We start from the raw sequence: 4,298 nt of genomic DNA on the forward strand, positions 1-4,298 counted from the left end.
AGACAGGGCTGGGCCTCCGACGTGCCCAGGAGGCTCTCGCGTGAGCTGGGGCAGGTGTGGGCAGTGTGGCACCTCTGGTTGTCCTGTGGGAAATGGCCACCGGGGCGGGGAGGCGTGCCTGCCGGAAAGAGCATCAGGAGGAAGGGATGGTCAAAGGGATGGTCAAGCCCTGCAAATGCCGCTGACAAGCCAGAGGGGCAGCTGAAGGTGGAAGCCCCTGGGTGGGCGATGGGGAGGAGGGGAGGAGGGATCAGATGTCCGCATCCCGTAACGTCTGTGTCCGGCAGAAACCTTCGCCCACCGCTTGTCTTTCTAGCTGACTTCTGGCTCCTGGTTCAGTAAGAGCCCACCGCATCTGCCTGATTAGGAGGGCCCGCAGCCCCCTCCAACCACCTCGGCCTCCTGTCCCCTGCCCTCCCTGTGCTGCCCTTTCCAGACCAAATCCAGGCCACTTCCCCAGGCTGCACCGCTTGGCTGGAGAGGACTGGAGGACACACCAGCAATTCCGCTGTCCCCTTACACAGGGCCACAGTCTCAAGGGGCTCTGTCATCCCCTCTCTGTCTTCGTGTGTGTGTCTGTGGCAGCCGCCTGCTCCAGTATGGAGCCCACACCTTCCCCGCCACTCGAGGGCTGAGCCCGTCCCTCCCCCCTCCCATCGCTGGATGAGGACATGTCTTTCCAGCACACGAACGTGTCCTCATCCTTCTTGGAGCCCTTCTTCAATTCCCTGCACAGGACGCTCCATGCTCGTCCTAGGCCTTCCCCACCCAGCCCTGAACTTGGCCATTTCTCCAAGGAGCCCTGGTTCTGCTTCATGGGCACAGAATTTAGGAGCCAGGAGCTGGGCTCCACGTGTGCTCACAGCTACTGGGGTGCTATTGCCTGTAGGCAGTGGACAGAGCTAGGGGACGCATGTGCAAGCACACACGTGTACGTTCACTCACACGAACTACCCCCAGGGGACCAATCTCCCGCGATCGCCGACACCCCACCTGCACCCCACGTGGGCCCTGACCTCCAGTGGGGCACCATAGTCCTCACCCCAGCAGGGAGATCTGCTTTGATCTGCGGAGCAGGGACTGACCAGCACCCCGTCCACTCCTCTGCTTAAAGCCATCGGCGGGTCCCGTAGCCCCCCACACCCCCCAGTGCAGGTCCTTCTGCCCTCCTCAGCGCTCTCGCCTCTCTGTGCTGTAAACAGGCCGCGGTGCTCAGAGAGAGAGAGGGATGGGAACAGGGGCGGGGGGCGATGTGAATGCCCGTGGAGGCAGAGCAGGCAGCAGAGCAGAAGGAAGTGGGCAGGGAGTGAGCGGTCTCTGGAGACCTCTGTGCTGCTGTGGGTATGGCAGGGGGCCTGGGCGACCTCAGAACCCCCACCCCACCATCCTGAGTCCTGCAAACCCACCCAAGGGCTATGGCAGTCACCAGGCTGCAGGCCTGACTGGGCAACAGGGACACTGGCAGGGCTGGCCCAGGGCTCCCCTGTCCCCACTATCATCCTGTCGGGCTCATCGTCATTTACGCCAGGGCCATAGGGCAAGGCCACGTACCAGGCCATGGGACTACTGCCCGCCTGGCCGTCCAAGGTCTCTGGGTGCAGCCCTGATGCCCAGCTAATCTGCAGGGCTGCAGGGTGTGGCAGGGCCTCTCTTGGAACTTGCCCTGTGGCTCCAGCTGACACCCTGGTCTATGTGCTTGTGGGCGGGGGGGGGAGGGGCGGTTGGGGGTAAAGGCCAGGCAGGAGATAAGGGGCAGGGGACCTAGGTCCTTATTCCCAGGTCCCCTGTGCAGCCTGGGGCCTCATCCCCCTGAGTGTCATAGACCCGAAGGCCCCGAGTGACCCCGCCCCACTCCCAGGCCAGTTCCTGGGCAGCGGGGCTCTCCTGGGGCTCAGTCAGCTCTCAGGAGACCACAGGAGCTGCCAGGTCCAGCCAGAGCCCTTTGCACCTCAAGGGTCTGAGGGTGCTTCTGAGGGTGCTGTGGGGACTCTGCTCTCCCCGAACCCCCCAGCACTTCCGGCCAGGCCTCCTGCAGTTCTCGGCCCCCCTGCCGCCCAGCCCCCTCATCTGTGGAGCATAAACCAGGGCTCACGGTGCATCCACTGTCCCAGAGGGGAGCGCTCGTGCCCAGTGGGCCAGGAACCCAGGCTCCTCCTGACTTCCCAGCCACATGCCCTCCCCCTGGAGATAAGTGGCTTAGAGGTCAGCCCTGGGTCCTGAGTCCACAGCCACGCCCAGGCAGCCGCACCCAGCCCAGGGCCAGGCCAACCGGGCAGCTACGGGGCAGAGTGGGGCCCACGCGTGCAGGAGGCTGCCCTGGGGTCTGGCTCAGCGCCAGGCCTTCACTGAAACCTGGGGAGCACAAATCCAGACACCCCCTCATCTGCTCTTTAGCAGGAATCGGTCTGATGGGTAACTAGGTCTTTTTAAATCTGAATTATTCACACAGTCTGTGCACATGACCGGACCTGCTCCCAGCAGGGCCCCGCTCCTAGCCTGGCTTTGAAGGGTCTCTGAGCCCTGGGGGCGGCTCCCGCAGGGTCCATCCATGTCCTGCAGAGCACTGTCTGTTTCTCCACCACGTGGCCACCCTGTCTTTGCTTCTAGTACGTGAGACAGGAGTCTGACCCTGCCTGGAGCCCCAGAGGACAGAGGACAGGACAGGAAGGGAGGGAGAAGGTGCGAAATGTAGGTAATCCAGAAGCAGCATTAATTAGTTCCCGCAGGCTTCCAGAGCAGGGGCTGGTGACAAAACGGGGTCAGGGTACTGAGGAGGCCTGCTCCTCGTTCCTCTGAGCTGACGCCCAGCGCCCAGTGGCTGCGCATCTGCCCTGACTCTGGGCAGGCCTGCTGGGAGGGGCGTGGGAGAGCGGGTGGACAGCCTTATGGGGGGCGGCCAATGGGAAGGTGACGTCTGAGCCGAGCCCCTAGTGAGGCGGGCAGTGAGGGAGCTAGCTGTGTGGGTGCTGAGGGGGAAGAGGGTCGCAGACCCCAGAGCCGGTGGGCCTCGTCAGCCTTGGGGAGGGTGCGGCTATTGTCCTCGGCTGCCAGCGGACCTTCAGGGGTCCCTGGGCCCCTCCCCCGTGCAGGGGAAGCAGCCCCTCTCTCCCAGGGCCTGGCTCCTCTTTCGTCCCCAAGACCCCAACCACGCCTCTCGCGACCTGACCTCTGAGCCTGTCACCCTCCTGGTCATCCACCTTTAGCAGCAAACTGGGCATCCCTAATGGGGGGCACCCAAGCCTGGGGGGTGGTGGGGAATCGGGAAGTGTCAAGTGAGAGGCGGAGGAGGGGCAAACGTGGAGGTGGGCAGCCGCATTTCATGGGGTGAGTCTCTCCCCCCCAGACTTGGAGCGGACACCCTTGGAAAGACCGAGGTGGCCCAGGTGGCCTTCCTGTGGCTCCCAGAAGGAGCCATCCTAGGCGGGCCTTGGCCACGGGGCCAGTGCTCAGATCCACCGTCAGCTCCAGCAAAGGCCCGTGCCACCTTCCGGGGGACATGTCACGGGAGAGCCCACTGTCCCCTGGGGGCTCCCTGTGGTGGCTTCACTGCTCTCACTGCAGAGCCTGGGACTGCCCTGGTGGGGCAGGGATACCCGGCTCCATCCCAAGGCTCTGGGAGCCACAGACAGAGCTAAGCGAGGGGCACGTCCCCCACAGGGCACAACGCGCATGCAATTGGATCAGTTAGGACTCGGGGGAGCAAGTGGCAGAAGCTTAAACCAGCTCATGTGAGAAGAGGCGCTTAGCTCGGGGAATGAGCCTGTGGGCAGACGTCTGGGCTTCAGGTGCAGCTGGATCCAGGCATGCACCGAGGCTGTCGGGGTTTCCCGCTGGGCTCTGCTTTCCCCGGGGGATGCGGGGCCACGTCTGCTGGAGCCCACCTTCCTATCACCCCCGGCCTAGTAGGTGCAGTGCTCCAAAGACCCTGGGGAGTCTGTGCGTTGCCCCCGAGGCATCTGTGTCGATGCCCAGACTTCCTGTGGCCTCGGAGGCGGGGATGGAGGGACCACGGTTTGCAGCCCTGTTGGGACAAGGTGCAGCAGCCAGGGCAAAGGCGAGTGCCATCAGCGGGAGGAGGAGGGCTGCGGCAGGAGTCGGGGCCCAGCGAGCTGCCCAGGAACGGAGCTCCTGCTGGCTGCTGGGTCCGAGGCCCACACAGGCCCAGGTCCCTGCCCCGTCCAGGCTGAGGCCTGGTGCCCCACCTCTGGCCTGCTCCGCCTTGACACCGGATGCTGGGGGCAGAGCCTGGAAGGCGGGGGCTGGGCAGGCTCTGGCCTCCCCCTCTGTTCTGCCCCCCC

Source organism: Pteropus alecto, unplaced genomic scaffold (genome assembly GCF_000325575.1).
Source record: "Pteropus alecto unplaced genomic scaffold, ASM32557v1 scaffold700, whole genome shotgun sequence".
Classification (NCBI taxonomy): Eukaryota; Metazoa; Chordata; class Mammalia; order Chiroptera; family Pteropodidae; genus Pteropus; species Pteropus alecto.